Raw genomic sequence first — 20,657 nt, forward strand, 5'->3', positions numbered from 1 at the left:
AACACATGGCGGCTGCCACTCTGGACTATCACGGTTTTCAAGAGTGGAGCAAGTATGCCAAGAGCAGCAACAGTATTTGAATCACTGTGTTGTCTGTCCACTTTTGATTCTTGGCTTTTTGCTGACAGACCAAGTTTTCAGTTCGAGATTCTCCTTGAATTATTGTATTTTCAGTTCCAGAGACAGAAAGATGGTTAATTTTCTTAGCCTGTCAAGCCTGTTAATTTATGGGCCTATCAAGATTCACTAGTAGAAACACAAGAAATCTTTAATTTTGATTTATTGCCCTCTTAAAAACCAAATTGATGCTTTTATATGGGTTTGGATTGTTCAAATAACACAAATACCAGAGACAACATTCTCTATTTGTTTTGTTTCATAACATTAATCTGCATAAATCTTCAAGTGATCATGCAAACTTGGCCTACTTAAATGATGCCATTGGATGTGTCATCCCTCTTGTTCTATTCTCCTTTTTCCCAGTGCTTATACCAGCTCTCTCTCATCTCCTGCTTGGGTTTAGTTCCCCATACAGTACATGAAAACTATTGTGGAACAGCATGACTGAGTGTGCATCCTAGGCCTTGCCGAAAATCACAAAAAGAAGCACTCCTTCCTGGGCACAGGAAGGTAGATGGAGAGATCAATATTCATACATACACATATATACTCCATGACTGCATGTGATATTCAAATCAGTGCATATATTCATACATTGCATATATAGGTTTACATAGAGATTCTCATATGAACATATGAATTTATGCATGCATGTATGACACTGTGCTGTATGCCTGTAGATGCCTGTAGGCATGTGTATACGTGTGTGTGCATGTGTGTGTGTGTGTGTGTGTGTGTGTGTGTGTGTATGTTTGTTACTGGTTGTAGTACGGGAAGAATAAAATTATGCTCCTCTTTGTATAATAAGAATAAGGCAGCAAAGGGTTAAAGCAATCACTTTGTAAATGGCTTTCCAAAAAAGCTGCACCCTAAATTAATTTTGGCTGGTAATCTATATCGGGTTAAATAACTTCTCATTATTCTGTAACACAGCTGAGGCATCTCCAAATGTTTATCTTGTTTTGTAACCGGTACCTTCTGGTATATTCTAGTGCCAGCACTCCCAGCTCCTGCTATATTTCATTCTCACTATTTTTGGACCCGAGCTGCTGGTTCCAGGTGATTTAATAAATTGCTTTTTTTTTTGAGGGGGGGTGTTCCTTTTAACTTACCCATCTGCTCAACACATGCGTAACTTGCAATCTGTCGGCAGTTTGCAGAAAGACAAACTGTCAGAGCTGCATGCATTTGACAACTTTGTTCCCAATTAGGTTAGTGGTAATTTAACAGATTTCAGGGCAATGGAGAAAAGGATGGCATGTTATTAAAGCATCAATTCTGACAGACCCGAGCACATATGATTTCAATGTAAATTATTTTAAATGCTTTAATTGAAACCAAAGGAAGATTTACCCTTTTAAGTTGTAAGTGATAGCAAGACAAATTTAAAGGGAAAGAGAGGAACTGGGATTTTAAATGCTCTATGTGTACGAGGCAGTCCAGCAGTAAGGACGCTGTAATCTGTGGTGGTAATGTGGAGACTGAGTTAATTATTCATTGCTTCCTCTCCGTAGCAGATGTGATTCAATACATGACGTACAGTATTCAGAGCCTGGAACACTCTCTGTGAAAATCTCAGCTCAGGCTTCTTTTGGATCCATCAGGAAATTGCCAGAATCTGTTTAACACATTAAATATATTCATAAGAAAAATCTTGGGTTTTTTTCTTTGTTTTTCCTGTGTTTCAATGCAGCTGCTTCTATACTGACTAAGCTCAGGCCCCACGGCCTCTGTATCTCATCCTAGCTCTAGTCTTAAATCCCTCTAGCACAGTACACATATACACAAGTTACTAGGATCATCAAATAATAGGATTCTTGAGTCACTTTGCAGCCATACAGCTACCCTCTATATTGCAGTTTTCCAAGTTCCTGTGAGCAGAGCGTCACTGACAGAATGTCTCATGGTCTGGGAGGGAGTTTCCTAAACTAAGGACATATATAGGCAGAGTGAGTTCCCTGATGAGTATGAGTATATTTGATTTATTCAGCTATAAATCTAATCACTGGTTTAGTGCTTTCCATTTTTTCGTAGACAACACTGGGTATTTTATTATTGAAATCACCAATACATCAATTAAGGTTTAATATTCTTTGAACATGATTGCACAAAATCCTTTAACAGACACATTTCATAGTCACTTGAGAAGAGCTTACCAATTTCTACATGGGTCTATTGAGTTGAGAGCTGTCTGCTCTTTTAGAGGTATTGAAATGGCTTGACAACGAAGGTTATTACTATCCTACAAGTAGCTTCTCTTAATTTATCAAATTGTTTCTAACTAGCTTATTATATCTTAACTTTTAAGGGCATAATTTATGATTGTGACTGAACTTAAACTAGCTTACAATGGGTTGGGATAAAATTCTTCTGGCAAATTGAACTTTATCTCTCTGTGAACATTAGACATAATTATATAACCAGCTCTGCAGAGGAAGGGCTCAGTAGCTGCTTCTCTGGAAAATTAAAGCACAATAGATTTGAAGTACTGTTGGATCTGTATGTGGTGAGTCAGTCAGAAATAGTGTCTAGGGAGCAATGCTAGAATGCTAAATGATAAGTATATAGCACACTTCCTTCCCTCCATTTCAGCCTCTCCTGCAACCTCTAAGTTCCAGATCATTCTTTGCACAGGATTGGTACCCTCTTTTTGTTTTGGTTTCAGTCTTTCATTTTAGATTGAGAGAAAGCATCCATCGCTAGTCTTTGAGAGGAATTAATCACTTCTGTCTCCTATGAGAATGACTCCAGCAAACTCTTTTATCATCTTATGCCTCAGGTTTCTCCTCTGTGAGCAGAGTAATAGATAGCTACATTTCACAATGTTTTTAGAATTAAATAAGACAATGCATTTCAAATGTCAGGTATCTAGTTGGTGAGCCATAAATATATTCCTGTCATCCCTCTACTCTCCTTTTACTGCTGCTTGTATTCAGTTCTGAGTTCCTATATGACTTGGCTTGTGGACAAGAATATGCAGGGAAACCTTTAGGAAAACAAAATAATGAAGAATTTTTACCCAATAAGATATAAGAGAGAAAATGTGGTACATTTACACAATGAAGTACTATTCAGCGTGAAAAACCAAAGGAATCTGGAAATTTGCAGGCAAATGGATGGCACTAGAAGAAACCATCCTGAGTGAGGTAACCCAGTCAAAAAAGAAAAACATTTTATGTACTCACTCATACATGGATTTTAAACATGAATCTGGGGAGTGCCAGCCTACAGTCCCAAGGCCAGAGAGTCTGGGAAACAGAACCTTCATCCAGGGACTGACAGAAGCAGAGGCAGACATCCACAGCTAAACACTGAACTGAACTCCTGGAATCCAGTGACAGAAAGGGAGAACTGATGAGCAAGGGAGTTAAGACAGGACTGGTTTAACCCACAGAAACAGTTGACCTGAACAACAGGGAGCTCTTGGATCCCAGATTGATGGCTGTGTGGAAAGCATGGGACTGACTCAGACCCCCTGAATGTGGGTGTCAGTGAGGAGGCCTAAGTAATCTATGGGTTCTTGGGTAATATTTATCCCTGGCATACAAATAGACTTTGAGTGCCCATCCCACAATGAGGGATGGTCTCTAAGCCTTGACTCTTGTGGGAGGGCCTAGGCCCTGCCCTGGATGAAATGACAGATTCTGGAGATCCACCACGGAGGGCCTCACTCTCCCTGGGGATCAGAGTGGAGATTGGGTGGGGCACTGGGGGATGTGGTGGGGAGGACAGGGGAGGAGGGGAAGGAGAGGGAGCTGGGATTGACATGTGAAACAAGCTTGTTTCTAACTTAAATTTTTAAAAAATGGAAAAAAAAGACATAAGACACTACACCAGAGAAGTTTATAGAATCTATTCGACAGTGAGTTGATTAGAAAGTCTCCAGGGTGTATACAATAGAACTAATCATTGCTTCCTTAGGCTGGATCTTGTCCTGGCTTCTGTATATTCTCAGATCTACAGTCAAATTAGTAGGTTGAGGACAACTTGAAGCAAAAATACAGGAATCTCTTGTGCATATGACAGTCAGTCGGTCTGATTTTCCTTCTTGTGCTACTGGTGTACTAAGACACCTGGGGAATAGAAAGCACTCTGTTTTACATTTCTGTATTATTATGTAATGATGAAGTGCTGGGGCCTCCATGTCAACCATTACTAGGTCTTCTACATGACATAAGATTCCAAGAGTTCAACAGGGTCTGGCGTATTCAGGATAAGCATCTTCATATTTAGTCCTCAACATACACTTTCACATACTTATTTCCCAAATAACATGGCTCTTATTGAACACTGCCAAACGCTTACTCCCCAAAGGCATGGTTCGTGTCAGATATTGATCTTTTTGCTCTCCCGTGAAAACTGACATTCACATCTTAATTGAATACAGGTGCCATCTTGGCCTGGTAGAACATAACCTTTAATCACAGCACTCATGATGCAAAAGCAGATAGATCTCCGTGAGTTCAAAGCCACCTTGAGTACAATAGGTGTGTATTATATGAGTCTCAACCCAGTTTAATTTAAAAGCATTTACAGAGAATTTTCTGTGTTCTAGGCACCAAACTGGATACTAGGTATAAAATGAAAAAAATGTACAAATACACACAAGTAAAGAAAAAAGAGTAATATAAATACAGTAGCAGTGTGTACATTATATAGTACATGAAATATTATTAATATGAAATATTATTTCATATTAAAGGAAATCATTGATAACCTAGATAAGGTATGTCTTAAAGACTCAACAAGGAATTTTCTAAGGACAAATGTGGAGGTTTTTCTGTAAAATGAAGAAAAGACTCAAACAAAGTTGTAAGAAACCATATAGCATGATCTTACCTTTATTGGGATGTGAAAGCAGAGGAAGTAAAATCTGGGGAGAAATGAGACAATGAAGAACTTGTAACCCATAAGACATAAGGCAGAACACTAGAGAAGTCTGTAGAATCCATTAAGCTAGTGTCTTGTATAACAAAAGTCAAGGTCCAAGTAATTTGAGGTTAGTTGACTCAGCCAGCTAACCACCTCAAGGTTCTAGGTCATTGTCTCTGTGATTCTCTTGGATTTCACTAGATGAATCTATAGTCGAAGATCCAGTTTTCTTATGCAAGCCAGCCTGGGGCTAGAAAAAGACACAGTGTGGCCATTGCTTCACTGAATCACACTTAAGTGTGGAAAAAACCTGTGATAGGTGTCTAGCAAATTCCCATACCTATCAGTATATAGAAATACCTCTGTCAACAAATTTTCTCAGAAATATTGTGAGATATTAATATATTGGTATAAGTGTGGTTCAAAATCTTTGAATATGCTTTTTCCAATAATTGAGCAAAACCAGAATTTGGATGCCAAAAGAAAATAGGATACTAATTTTCTCAGTGATATTTGTAATGTTTATAAGCTAATGAAATGTGAAATAAATATGAAGGATGTGAGGTGTGGCTCTTCAACATTGGGTTTAATTTTACCTTAGAACTTAAAAGCCCATAGTTCATACATTCTTCTTTCTGTGGAGATCACTGAAACACTAGACAAGTGCAGTCATTTATTGAAGCACAAGAAAGAGAAGGGAGGTGTGAATATTAAGCCTGAGAGGGGGTCAGATGTCATGAAAAGGTATAATTTCATCTCTGCCTTTTCTGACAGACTGTTGGTAATCTGAAATGGTTGGGGGGAAGCACGCACATCACAGAAATTAAAAAGTGAGACAACCCACTGCTTTCAAAGGAATTTCTCCTCTGAGAGCGAGGCACTAACCATGTATTGCCATACTATTAAAAAACATATGGATATATTTGAGTTGTATTATTATACACTTAAAAATATTCTTTTAATTTCTCCTTTCTGCTTTTTTTGTCTCTGTGTGTCTTTGTACCTTTGAACTGTGTTAAACATAAATTTGAGAACCTGTTAAATTCTCCAGAAAATCATTAAAATAAGTGCTATTTCCTTTAGAAGTCTTACTCAAATGGACAAAACATGAGTCTGGATTTCATTTGCTAAAGAGATGTCTTTCAGCCATTTGGCTGCCCATCTATTTACTCTGTCTGACACACATACTCTTAAGTTGTGAATACACTCCATGTGGCAAGAAATGTCCTATATATGAATACTAACTATTGATGAATGCTATCTATAAACAATCCTCACAAAGCCTCGGCTTCTTATACTCTGCAGAGACTTGGGGAACGTTGGTTGTAACTACCTCAAACTTTAGATAGATAAATTCTAATCCATCTTCCTAGATAGAAAAGAGATGCTCATCTTGCTTTGGAAATATTGATATAGTGGTTTGAATGAGAATTTTCTTACATAGATTCAGATATTTGAACATGTAGCTTCCTGTTGGTGGCACTGTTTGGAAAGCTTTAGGGGAGCAGTTAATGGAGGAGGAGGTATGTCATTGGTGATAGACTTTGAGACTAAAGCGTCATGTTACTTCTAGCTTGCACTCTGCTTTCTACTAGAGGTTAAGAATATGAGTTCTCGGGAAGAGGGGAGGGAGAGGGAACTGGGATTGACATGTAAAACAAGCTATTTAAAATTAAAATAAAAAATGAAAAAAAAAGAATATGAGTTCTCAGCTTCCTATTTCTGGCACCATGCATGCTGACATGGCTGTTGTTTGCAGCTATGCTTTCAAACCAGGATCAACACTTGTGCCCCTGGAGCTGTAAGCCCAGCAAAACTTTTTCTTCCATATGTTGCTTTTGGACATGATGTTCTATCACACCAGAAGAATAGGAACTAATACAACATGTAAATCTTGTAGCTTGCTTTCATTATTCAGAACTCATAATTATTTAGCCAATATAGACATGAAGGTCTCCCCTAGATCAATTTGAATCTTATAATTTAGAATACAATCTTTTATTGACTAACTTGTGGTTATTAGAAAACTGATTGTGGATATCCTTCGTGTAAATGAAATTTAGGTCTCTGGATCTTATTTCTGAAATATTTTAGGCAAAATAATTTCTATGAACTTGATTGGTCTCTGTTTGTGATATTCCCTGTATAAACAAGAGGTGAGAAATCTCCTTGTGAAGTGACTGATTATTTATCCTTCTGGATTTTGTAAGAATTAAAATTTGGATATCAAGCTTTGTTGAAGCAAGTCCTCTCTCTATGCTTGAAGTCCCACCATTAATCATCTTCACCAGCTGAATAATCTGCTTACCTTCAAGCTTTCCTCATAAATATCATCTTATTCTTTTAGTATATGTTTTTCTAGATGCAAACTGACATAGATACATTCATTAACAGCATGGACTGACTTGAAACATTTTCACTGAACAAAATCAAGCAGACAGCAAATTATTTTTTAAAGGATTCCATTAGATCCTAGATAATCCGGTTGTGCAAGTTCATGACAACAGTTAAATGTTTCTGAAAAAGTAGTTTAGAGTTTATAAAAAGGGAAACAATGTGAAAAGCATAAGTGGCATGAAAGCAGAGAGCAGGGACATAATGGTTAAATAGGAATTAAGAGGGTGAGCAAATGGGAAAGCGAATTAATAAAGCAAGGATGTATGAAAAAATCTGTATAGAAAACTCTTACTTTCTAAGCCAGTTAAAAGTACAACTTTAAAAATGTTTACTGTTCTAGAAACTATTGTTAAGCCCACAGATAGCTATAGCTATATCTCAGCAAAGTTTATTTTTGCAGAATATGGAAGCTATTACAGAGATGCACAACAGGTCAAAATACAGGAATAAGTAAATGTGGCATTCCCAAACTTCATCAGTTTACCTACAAGGCAACCCCTATATATGTAAGGCTTCCTGAGGGAGGAAGAAAGATTTTAAGAATCAGAGGTCCAGGATACCCACTGCAAAATAGTGTCTTCTAGACAGGACAGGGAAACTTTACTTACGAAATGTCAACAATGTTGTTGCTTAAAGTCAATGCTAACATAGATGTGGGCAATTTCATAAGGGCTCACCCTTAGTTGAATAGCTAAAGACAAGCAACAGCTTCTGAGACACAGAGAGAGGGGGGAGGAGGGAGGGAGAATCAGTTTTCTTCAGGGACAAGCCCCATATAGTTATATATAATCCAAAGTGGTCAACCCTAAATCCATGTGCTAGTAACACTAGGTTGACTCAGATCAAATAGATCAAATATAAAATGGGGCAGGGAAATGATCAGGTGATAATGATGAGCTCCGTTTTCTTATTTGGAAGATAGATTCTAGAGACTACAAACCAACTAGCTCAGAACCATATCCATGTTTATTCCAGGCTAACCAGTTCAAAAGTTGGCACTGTGGCTATTCAGACAAACATTGTCCAGCTGACTCTTGCAATCAGGTGTGCTTCTTAATAAGTATCTGCTCAATGCCAAATGCTTTCAGAGATATTCTGAAGGTTTCTTCTGGGGATTACTTTCAGTTCTATGTAAAATTAGTGTTTCTTCCATGCAATTTGTCTTCATTGAGTGTAGGCAAAACAACCCAAGTTCTACCAAACATGTTGAATAGTGAACTGATGCTAAAGTTACAGAAGGGTGGTGCAGAACAATAGCAAGGATCCAAGTGTTTGGGTGCTGTGAATACACCATATACCCAGGGTTGACTATTCTTGACATTGTCATGTATGAAAACTCTTAAATCCTTAAGCTATTGCAAATTATGTTTTGCTCTCATTTAGACTAAACTGCATACCTACACATAAAAAGGAAAATGGCAGAGAATTTTTTAATATGTCTGTTTTAGTGGTTAAAACCACTTGCCAAATTTCATTTCTTTGAGTACCTTTTGGATTATGTCCTGCAGGTAGTGGACTTTGGTTATTCAAACCAAAGTAGGACATTTCCTTATAATTTCCTTGACTTGTTTCCAAGTGATAATTTTTTTCTTCAAACCTTTGCTGTTAAGATGGTGTTCCTTACAAAAGTTTTGAGGCTTCTAGCACATTTCCTACAAATAGCTGATCAATTTAATTATTACCTTGTTCTAGATGGTCTGGTAGACTTATATGAGATCTGAAACGTGTTATATACAAAGGATGATTTCTATTTCTGACTATTTCTTGTAATTTAATTAATAGCAAAGTTAACTCTGAATCATCTGCAGTAAGTTCAATGGTTTCAATATGTAAAATCAGTCTTTCTTAATATTGAGAGTCAGTAGTTATATTAAAAGGTTCTGAAAAATCTAATAATACTATGAGAATATCATATAGTTCTGACACTGGAATGGAATCATAATGGCTTTGAGCCATTTTACTTAAATTTCCTCACTTATATCATTCCTTTCATGAGTTATTTACATCAATATAGAAGGTAGGGCTTCCAGAAATTGGTGTCCCATGAAAAATGTTAGTAAGAATTCAATTAGTTCTTTTCATAAATTTAAGTCTCTTACTTTTGGGATATTTGTTGCTAATCTCTCCTCAAAAATTACTGCAAGTTCTTTGACAAGTTCATTTTCTGCCCATATGAGGTGATTTCAACATTAATAAAAGGTACTAAAATTTCTGCTGGTCCTATTCCTGTTATTGATGAATTTTCAATTTTCCTTTCAAAATCGATTAAGAAACCATTTCTACATAGGTCTTTAATTTTTTAACTCTGTATGTGAAAATATATATTGTATAATATTATATTATCTATGCATAAGAATCTCCATAGAAGAATGTATAGAAGGTAAAATAACCAGAATACAATCAAGGTCAAGATTGAGGTGATCCACATGCAGTAGAATCACTTGCAAACTTATTTTATATTGTAGGTAATTAGTAGAATCTCTTCTTTATGTTTTTTCAGGAGTAATTTGTAATTCCCAACAAAGCAAAATTTTCTTTGCCTACTCAAATATTTGTGCTAAGGTATCTGAATTTGAATCAGCTAGTAACTTATCATTCATATAATGAGAAACTATAGTTTAATGAAACTGTTTTTCTAATGGTTATTATATAAAATTTTGACACAAAGGGAGCTGTTTAACATCCCTCGTGGAATAACTTTCCACTGATACTTTTTAACAGGCTGGGAATTATTGTAAGTAGGCACTGCGAAGGCAAATTTTTCTCTATCCTGTTCTTGTAAAGGTATAGTAAAAAAGCAGTCTTTTAAAATAATCAATCACTATAATAGGGCATTCTTTAGATAATAAAGAAAGAAGAGATTCCCAGGTTGATAAGAGCCCATTGGCTGAAGACATCACATGCTTTGGTCACAAGACATGGAGAAACAAAATCAATACCCACCTAGAAACTCTGTCACTACTAGTTAACTTTCACAGTGCCAAGAAGCAGTATGCAGACTCGTGAAGAAGCAAAGTCATCAAAGTCTTACTAAATTATGAGCACTATGAATGAGAATAATGAGCAGCCTGGAAAAATATGATCTCTGATGTAATCGTTCTATAAATTTTATGGGGTGACCAATTATTTCCTGCTCCAAGAATCCATGGCTGGGCAGGTGCTAGAATATTTTACAGACTGAACAGAATCTGTGAAGTCAGTAGCTGTTTGTCATACCAATTAATCTTTTTTTCATTTCTTAACCAGTTGTATGATGTCAGTTGGAGAAATTTCCCCCAAGAATTGTAAAGTAGAAGTAAATATGCAGGGAAGTAAGTAGTTAGTAACAAGAAAGACTAGGATGTATGAGGTGATACGTTTTTTATGATGTTACAAACAAAGCTTGCCTGAAGATCAGAGTGCAGAGCTAGCTATACTAGTTAGCCATAGAGGCCAGGCAGTGGTGGCATGGATTTAATCCCAGCACTCAGGAGACAAAAAGCAGATGGATTTCCATGAGTTGAAGGCCATGCTGGTCTACATGAAATTGATTTAGTCTAAAAGAGAAACAGCCAAGCTGTGTTGGCTCACAACTTTAATCCTAGTATATGGGAGTCACAGACCTTTAATCCCAGCAATAAGGAGGTGGAGACAGGAAGGGACATGCCTGGTTGGAGAGAGGAATATATAAGGCTGGAAAAAACAGAAGCTCTTTGCAGTCTGAGGAGCAGTCAGTCTAGGGAGGCAGTCTGATGACATGGTTTCCCCCTTTGTTCTCAACAATAATAGAGGTAAGAACTCTAGTGCCTGGTCACTCTGCTTCTCTAATCCTTTCTTTACCTTTCACTCTCAATAGCTGACTCCTAGATTTTATTATTAAGGCCAATTAGAATTTGTGTTGCAGTTGTATTTCTTAGAGGACAAGAGTCAAACCAAATGAGGAAAACAAGGCTTTCCCATCACTGTAGATGCCAGAGAGTACTGATGAGAAATCTATATCCCCTTCCTCATTGATATGGCACTGAGCTCTACTAGTTACTAGGCCTTTTTTTAACCTGATTTCAATTTACCTCTTGTAAACCCCTTGAAGCATGCCAGACCCTACCCCTGAGGACCTCCAATTGCCAGACTCTGCCTGTAGAACACTCCAATGCCCATAACTGCCATACCCAGCCTCTCCAGATGCAGATGGCCAAGGTCTATCTGGTAGTATAAAAAGTACAAGTTTGGGACTTCAAAATTTACCAGTCCCTGAGCATGAAATCCCACCAATCCCTGGGCTCAGCCTAAGTTCAGAAATTTAGATCACACCAATCACACCCTGTAAATATCCACCCTGGAAAGCCCTGTTCCCCAAATAAGCCCTATCTTCTGCTCAGTTCTCCATTGCTCAGTTCTTTGTTACTTCTCATCCAAGCAGAGGCAGCCATCCTCCTGGGTTTTTCCCACCTAATAAATCTCTTGTGTGAAATCTGTTATGTGGTATGACTTTGTGGCATTCCTTGGCTCCCAACTACCAGGATACCTTTCCTTTAGCACTGTAACACTTTCATTGCCTGCACACCTCACCCCACAGAGTATAGCTCTAACACATGCATTGGGGAAACACTCCCCCTCAGAGCTGTAACACTTTCTAGGATGAAGCCTTTCTCTTCAGAGCTGTGACATTTACTCCTATGTCTTCCTCTTTGTCGTGTAACTGTGTTGGTTGACTTGGCATGACTGAAATAAAAATCAATGTCTTAATAGACTGATAAGGACAGAGTTTGATTTTGGAACACAGTTTTGGGAGGATTGTAAGTCCATGACCTGTTGTCCATTGTGTTGGTGCAGTACATTATAGCAAGACCACATGGAAGAGGAAAAGCTGTTTACCTCCCAGCAGTTAAGAAGCACAGAGACAAATAAAGAAACTTGAGTTCCATAACACAATGACCTAACACTTCTCTCTCAGCATATATCTTCACTATTACCTGTGGTAGTTTGAATAAGAATGCCCCCAAGGGCTCATATGTTTAAATACTTGGTTCCAAGTTGATAGAATTGTTTAGGATATTTTGTCTGGTAGAGGTATGTCACTATGGACAGACTGTGATGTTTCAAAAGTCCACACTTTTATGTTAGCTCTTTGCATCGTGCTTGTGGATCAAGATGTAAAATCTCAGTTACTATGCCACCTGCTTCCATGCAATTTGCCGTGACGCTCATGAACTATAACCCTCTGAAGCATTATGACCTTCCCAACACTCTTTCTTCTATTAGTTGCCTATGTCATGATGTCGTATTACAACAATAGAAAAGTGACTAAGACAGAAGTGGTACAGGAGATAGGCTACTGTTGTGAGAGGCCTGACAGTACTGTTTTGGGAATGAATGTCGAAGATGGAGATTTTGGATTAAGAAAGCAGTTGGATGATATAAGCAGAACTTAATAAGTCATCCTAGAAGGACCTTGGAATAGTGTTTCTGATACCAATATGAACTATGGAGGCCAACTTCGAGATATTTCAAAGGGGAAAATATTAGCAATGGGACTAGAAATAATTCTTGTGATATTTTCGAAAAGAATGTAGACACTTTCTCTCCTCATACTAAAAACTTCCCTGGGCTAAATTGAAACATAATGAATTAATTCTTTCTGGCAGAGGAGGTTTAAGACACCAAATAATGACTCCATTGCATAATTATTAATAATCACTCCTATGCAGTTCTACAATGTAAATAGCAAGTATAACAAAAACAAATAAAAAATGTACAGTTGGAGAAAAACAGCACCAGGAAATTTAAGGTTGGAGTCAAGGCTGAAAGAGATGAAAAGATTTTTAAAAAGCCAGTTCCAAAACAGAATAAGAAGAATGGTGCCCTGAGGATAAGACCTCACACAACTAAGCTTTTAATTTGTAAAGAGGAAATGCCTGGGAAATTTTCTGCTCCTAAAAAGGAAAGCTTATGCAAATGTAATTCAAGGAAGCTAGCAAACTCCATCCCAAGCTGGCTGTAGAACTTGGTGTTTTTTTCTCTCTGGTAGTTTTAGAATCACGAAGAATACAGGAGTTAAAGGATTGTAGAATCTTCCTCCATGGTTAAGAACAGCCACTAACGTCAGATATTTGGCAAAGGAATACCTGAATCAAGTCCCTGAAAGGCCATTGTGCAAAACCATGAAACTGAAGCCTAGAATGTTTGTATCGGAGACCCCAAGGTGTTGATAATGCCAGAGCCAAGGGATATCTATAGATGGGAGCTGCAGACAGAGAGTGGAACCATCCTAAGAGATAGCAGTGTGTTGCAGTCAGCAAAACTGGAAGAGTTGAGTGGTCTAAGCCTTTTGACATTAAGCATAAGTTACAGAATTTGGAGTATACCTTCCAGGATTTCAATATTGATTTGGTTTGGTATTCCTCACCATATATCCATTCAATGTGACATTGTATATTGTAATTCTGTCATTTGCTTTTTGATTTTACAAGTAGCTACAATTAAGAAATTGTCTTGAGTCTCAGAACAGACATTGCCCTTTAGAATTTTGTACTGTGAGTGATCATGTACTTGAACTGCTGTTGTAACAGTACTACTACTAGCTATGAAAGCAAACAAACTCAGGGTTTACGCATCATTCTTCATTTGGAAAATAAATTTGAACTCATTCAATATTTGTAGCAAGGCACATTTTCTTTCTTTGATATAAATACATGTAAATGAGACATAAACTAATGTCAGAGAAAAGAAGTACTTTGGTGATTTTTTAACTTTGTATCTATTGATGTGATAGAAGAATGACCAGAAGTAAATTGGGGGAGGAAAGAGGTTTATTAATTTCAAGGTTACAGTTCATTTTGAAAAAGATAAGACAGGAGCTTGAGGCTGAAAGCTAGAGGCAAGATCTGAAACAGGAAACAGGGAGGAATACTTTTCTTTCTCTCCCTTTCTATCAGTCTCTCTCTCTCTCTCTCTCACACACACACACACACAAACACAATCTCTCTCTGTCCTCTCATATATCTACACACACACACACACACACACACACACACACACACACACACGTGGATTGCTTGTCACATATATATATATGGATTGCTCATCTACTTTTTTTTGCTTCTTTTTTTCTTTATTTAAATTAGAAACAAGCTTGCTTCAGATGTCAATCCCAGCTCCCTCTCCTGCCCCTTCTCTCCTTTCCCCAAACCTAATCCCCAATCCATTTCCCAGGGAGGGTCAGGTGATCCATGGGGGATCTCCAGAGTCTGCCATTTCATTCAGAGCAGGGCCTAGGCCCTCCCCCAAGTGTCCAGGCTGAGAGAGCATCCCTCAATGTGGGATGGGCATGCAAAGTTCATTTGTGTGCCAGGTATAAATACTGACCTACTGCCCAAAGCCCCCTAGGTTGCCTAGGCCTCATCATTGACACCCACTTTCAAGGGGTCTGGATCAGTCCCATTCTGGCCTCTCAGCCATCAGCCTGGGGTCCAAGATTTCCCTCTTGTTCAGGTCAGCTGTTTCTCTGGGTTTCACCAGTCCAGTCTTGACCCCTTTCCTCATCACTCCCTCTCTGTCACTGGGTTCCAGAAGTTCAGTTCAGTGTTTACTGTGGGTGTCTGCCTCTACTTCCATCTCACTGGATGTTCTAGGATAGCATACAAGGTAGTCGTGAATCTCATTATCAAGAAAGGGCATTTAAGGTAGTTTATTCACTATTGCTTAGCTTGCCAGTTGGGGTCACCCTTGTAGATTTCAGGAATTCTCACTAGTGCCAGAGCTCTCCTCAAACCTAAAATTACTCCCTCTATTATGGCATCTCTGTTCTGGTTCTCCTCTACTCTTCCCCCAGCTGAACATTCCTGCTCCCCCATGTCTTCCTCTCCCCTCCTTATCTTGCCTCTCTTTTTTCTGGCTCCCTCCCCCTCCCCATGCTCCCAATCTGCTCAGGAGATCTTGCCCCATTCCAACTTCTCTGTGTTACCTTGCATATCTCTCTTAGGGTCCTTCCTGTTTCCCAGTCTCTCTGGCAGTGGTATTGTAAGCTGAAACGTCCCTGATGCATGCCTAAAATCCATATATGAGTGAGTTCATATCATGTTTGTCATTTTATGATTGTGTTACCTCACTCAAGATAGTCTCTTCTAGTGCTGTCCATTTTCCGGCAAATTTCAAGATTCGATTGCTTTTTTCCCTGAGTAGGCAGTGCTCTATTTTGTAAATATGCCACATTTTCTCTATCCAGTCTTCAGTTGAGGGACATCTAGGTTGCTTCCAGGTTCTGGCTATTACAATAGTGCTGCTATAAATATAGTGGAATAGACATCCTTGTTGTATGAATATGTAACTTTTAGAAATATGCCTAAGAGTGGAATTGCTGGGTCTTGTGGTAAACTGATTCCCATTTTCCTGAGGAATCTCCATACTGATTTCCAAAGGGGCTGTATGATTAGGAACTCCCACGAGCAGTAGAGGAGTGTTCCCCTTTCTTCACATCCTCTCCAGCATAAACTGTCATTGGTGTTTTTTATTTTAGCCATTCTGACAGAAGCAAGTTGGTATCTCAGAGTTGTTTTGATTTGCATTTCCCTGATGGATGGGGATGTTGAGCACTTTCTTAAGTGTCTCTCAGCCATTTTAGACTCCACTATTGAGAATTCTCTATTTAGATCTGTACCTCACATTTTAATTGGACCCTTTGATGTTTTGGAGACTTGCTTCTTGAGTTCTTTATAAATTTTGGAGATCAGGCCTCTGTCAGATGTGGGGTTGGTGAATATCTTTTCCCATTCTGTGGACTGCCTTTTTGTCTTGTTGATTGTGTCCTTTGCCTAACAGAAGCTTCTCAGTTTCAGGAGGTCCCATTTATTAATTGTCAATCTCAGTGTCTGGACTACTGCTGTTATGTTCAGGAAGCAGTCTCCTGTACTAGTTTGCTCAAGGGTACCCCCCACTTTCTCTTCTAAGAGGTTCAGTGTGACTGGATTTATGTTGAGGTCTTTGATCCATTTGGACTTAAGTTTTGCTAATGGTGATAGACATGGATCAATCTGGAGTCTTTTACACACTAACATTCACTTACGCCAGCACCATTTGATGAGGATGTTTTCTTTTTTCCATTGTATAATTTTAGCTTCTTTGTCAAAAACCAAGTGTTCATAGGTGTATGGGTTAATATCAGGGTTTTAAATTTGATTCCATTGCTCTACCCATCTATTTTTGTGCCAATACCAGGCTGTTTTCAGGACGATAGCTCTATAATAGAGCTTTAAGTCAGGGATGTTGATGCCTCCAGACATTGCTTTGTTGAAGAGGGTTGTTTTGGCTATCTTGGGTCTTTTGTTTTTCCATATAAAGTTGAGAATTGTTCTATCAAGGTCTGTGAAGAATTGTGCTAGGATTTTGATGGGGATTGCATTGAATCTGTAGATTGCTTTTGGCAAGATTGCCATTTTTACTATTTTGATCCTGCCTATCCAAGAGCATGGAAGATCTTTCCATTTTCTGGTGTCTTCTTTAATTTCTTTCTTTAAACACTCAAAGTTCTTTCTATACAGGTATTTCACTTGTTTTCTTAGTGTTACCCCCAAGGTAGTTTATGTTGTTTGTGGCAATTGTAAAGGGTGATGTTTATCTGATTTCTTTCTCAGCCTTTTCATCATCTGTGCATAGCAGGGGTACTGATTTTCTTGAGTTGAACATGTATCCTGCCACTTTGCTGAGGGTATTTAACATCTGTAGGAGTTCCCTGGTAGAGTTTTTTTGGGTCACTTATGTAAACTATCATATCATCTGTAAATAGTGAAAGCTTGACATCTTCTTTTCCAATTTGTATCCCCTTGAGTTCCTTCTATTGTCTTATTGCTTTGGCTAGAACTTCAAGTACAATATTAAAGAGGTATGCAGAAAGAAGACAGCCTTGCTTTTTCCTGATTTTAGAGGAATTGCCTTAAGTTTCTCTCCATTTTGCTTGATGTTGACTGTTGGTTTGCTGTATTATGTTTAGGCATGTTCCTGTTATCCTGGATCTTTCCAAGACCTTTATCATGAAGGGGGTTGGATTTTTGTCAAAGGCTTTTTCAGCATTTAATGATGTGGTCATGGGATTTTTCTTTCTCAGCTTGTTTATATGGTAGACTACATTGATGGATTTTCATAAGTTGACCCATCCCTACATCCTTAGGATGAAACCTACTTGATCGTGGTGAGTGATTGTTTTGATGTGTTCTTGGGTCAAATTTGCCAGTATTTTATTGAGTATTTTGCATCACTGTCCATGAGGGATATTGGCCTAACCTTCTCTTTCTTAGTTATATCTTTGTGTGGTTTGGGTATCAAGGGTATTGGAGCCTCGAAAAAAAGAGTTTGGCGAAGACTCTGTTTAAATTTCTTATCTGTTCTTGATTTAATTATGGCAAGTGATATCTTTGCAGAAAATTTTCCATTCCCTTTAAATTTTCAAATTTTGTCGAGTACAGGTTTTCAAAGTATGACCTAATGATTCTCTGGATTTCCTCAATGTTCATTGTTATATCACCTTTTAATTTCTGATTTTGTTAATTTTCATGTTCACACTCTGCCATTTGGCTTGGATAAAGGTTTATTTATCTTGTTGATTTTCTCAAAGAACTAACTCTTCATTACATTTATTTTTGTATTGTTTTCCTTGTTTCTACTTTATTGAGTTCTGCCCTCTATTTGATTATTTCCTGGCATCTACTCCTCTGGGGTGAGTTTGCTTCTTTTGTTCTAGAGCTTTCAGTTGTGCTGTTAATTCACTAATGTGGCTATTCTCCATTTTCTTCATGTGGGCACTTAGTGCTATGAACTTTCCTCTTAGCACTGCTTTCAAAGTGTCCCACAAGTTTGGGTATGTTGTGTCTTCATCCTCAATGAATCCTAGGAAGTCTTTAATTTCTTTTTTTATTTCTTCTTTGACTCAGGAGTGGTGAAATTGCACATCATTCAATTTCCATGAGTTTGTAGTGTTTCTGGAATTTGTGTTGGTGTTGAATTCTAACATTAAAGCATGGTGGTCTGATAAGATAAATGGAGTTATTTTGTACCTGTTGAGGTTAGCTATGTTGCCAAGTATGCAGTCGATATTAGAGAAGGTCCCATGTGGTGCTGAGAATAAGGTATATTCTTTTGTGTTTGGGTGGAATGTTCTATAGATGTCTGTTAAACCCAATTGGATCATAACTTCTCTTAGTTCCTTTGTTTCTTTGCTAAGTTTCTGTCTGGTAGTCCTTTCTAGTTGTGAGGGTGGGGTATTGACGTCTGCCACTATATGTGTGTGAGGTTTTATGTGTGGTTTGAGTTTTAGTAATGTTTCTTTTACGAAAGTGGATGACTTTGAATTTTGGTCATAGATGTTCAGAATTGAGACTTCATCATGGCAGATTTCTCCTGTGATGAGTATGAAATGACCTCCTTCATCTCTTTTGATTAATTTCAGTTTAAATTCTAGTTTGTTAGATATTAGGATTGCTACCCATGCTTGTTTCTCGGGTCCATTTGATTGGAAAATTTTTCCCAACTCTTAACTCTGAGGTAATGTCTGTCTTTGAAGCTGAGGTGTGTTTCTTGTATGCAGCCAAAGGATGGATTCTGTCTTTGAATCCATTCTGCTATCCTGTGCCTTTTTATGGGTGAGTTAAGACCATTAATATTAAGGAAATTAATGACCATTGATAGCTCATTCTTGTTTGTTTTGGAATGGTTGTTGATGCTGGAATTGTATGTGGATTTCCACCCCTTTTCTCTTTTGGACATTGGTAAAGCGGGATTATCTATTATTGCCTATGTTTTTCTGGTTGTAATTAACTTCCTTGGGTTGGAGTTTTCCTTCCAGAACATTTTGTAGGGAGGAGTTAGTGGATATGTATTGTTTAAATCTGGTTTTGTCATAGAATATCTTTTTTTTTTACATCTGTAGTGATTGAAAGACTTCCTGGGTATGTATAGTAGTCTGGACTGGCATCCATGGTCTCTTATTGTTGTTGGAATATCTATCTATCTATCCAGGACCTTCTGGCTTTCAGAGTTTCCATGGAGAAGTCAAGTGTAATTCTGATAGGATTCTCTTTTATATGTGACTTGACCTTTTTCCTTAGCTGCTCTTAACATTCTTTATTCTGTATGCTTGGGGTCTTGATTATTATGCGGTGAGGGGACTTTTTGTGGTCCACTTTATTTGGTATTCTGTAAGCTTCTTGTACCTTCATTGGCATGTCTTTCTTTAGGTTGGGAAAGTTTTCTTCTATGATTTTTAATATGTTTTCTACCCCCTAGGAGGTAGTTTTCTTCACCTTCTTCTATACCTGTTATTCTTGGGTTTGGTCTTTTCCCGGTGTGCCATATTTCCTGAATATTTTGTGTTAGGGATTTGTTGGACTTAAGATTTTCTTTGGTCGATGAATCTATTTTCCCTCTTCAACACCTGAGATTCTCTCTTCCATCTCTTGTATTCTGTTGGCTATGCTTGCATCTATACTACCAGACCATTTCCCCAGCTTTTCTACTTCCAGCATTCCTTTACACTGTGTGTGTGTGTGTGTTTGTTTCTATTTCAGCTTTCTTTTTTTTAATTTTAATTTTAAATAGCTTGTTTTACATGTAAATCCCAGTTCCCTCTCCCTCCCCTCCTCCGGCACTCCCCCATCCCCCCCAGCCTCTCACTCTATTGCCAATTCCTTCCACATAGGGGATATCTAGAGTCTGTCATTTCACTCAGGGTAGGGTCCAGGCACTCCCCTAAGAGTCCAGGCTGAGAGAGCATCCCTCTTTGTGCTATGGACACATGATGACTGTATTCCAGGGATAGACACTGATCCACTGCTCAAGGCCCCATAGTTTGCCCAGGCCTTCTCACTGACACTCACCAGATCAGTCCCATGCTGGCCTCCCACCTGTGTGTCTGGGGTCCAAGAGCTCTCCCTTGTTCAGATCAGCTGTCTCTACTGGTTTTGCCAGCCCATTCTTTGCCAATTTGCTCATCACTCCTCTCTCTCTGTCACTGGGTTCCTTGGGTACAGTTCAGTGCTTAATTGTGGGTGTTTGCCTCTGCTTCCAGCAGTCACTGGATGAAGGCTCCTGGATGGTTATAGACATCAAATTCATTATCAGGAATGGGCATTCGAGGTGGTCTCTCCACTATTGCTTAGCTTGCCAATTGGTGTCATCCCTTTAGATCACTAGAGGTCACTCTGGTGCCTGATCTGTCTTCTAACCTGATTCCCTCTTCCCCCTATTCTACCCCCCACTCAACCTTCCTGTTGCCCCATGACCTACTCTCTCTTCCTCTTCTC

The sequence above is a fragment of the Mesocricetus auratus genome, unplaced genomic scaffold (assembly GCF_017639785.1).
Source record: "Mesocricetus auratus isolate SY011 unplaced genomic scaffold, BCM_Maur_2.0 Super-Scaffold_100014, whole genome shotgun sequence".
NCBI classification, from domain to species: domain Eukaryota; kingdom Metazoa; phylum Chordata; class Mammalia; order Rodentia; family Cricetidae; genus Mesocricetus; species Mesocricetus auratus.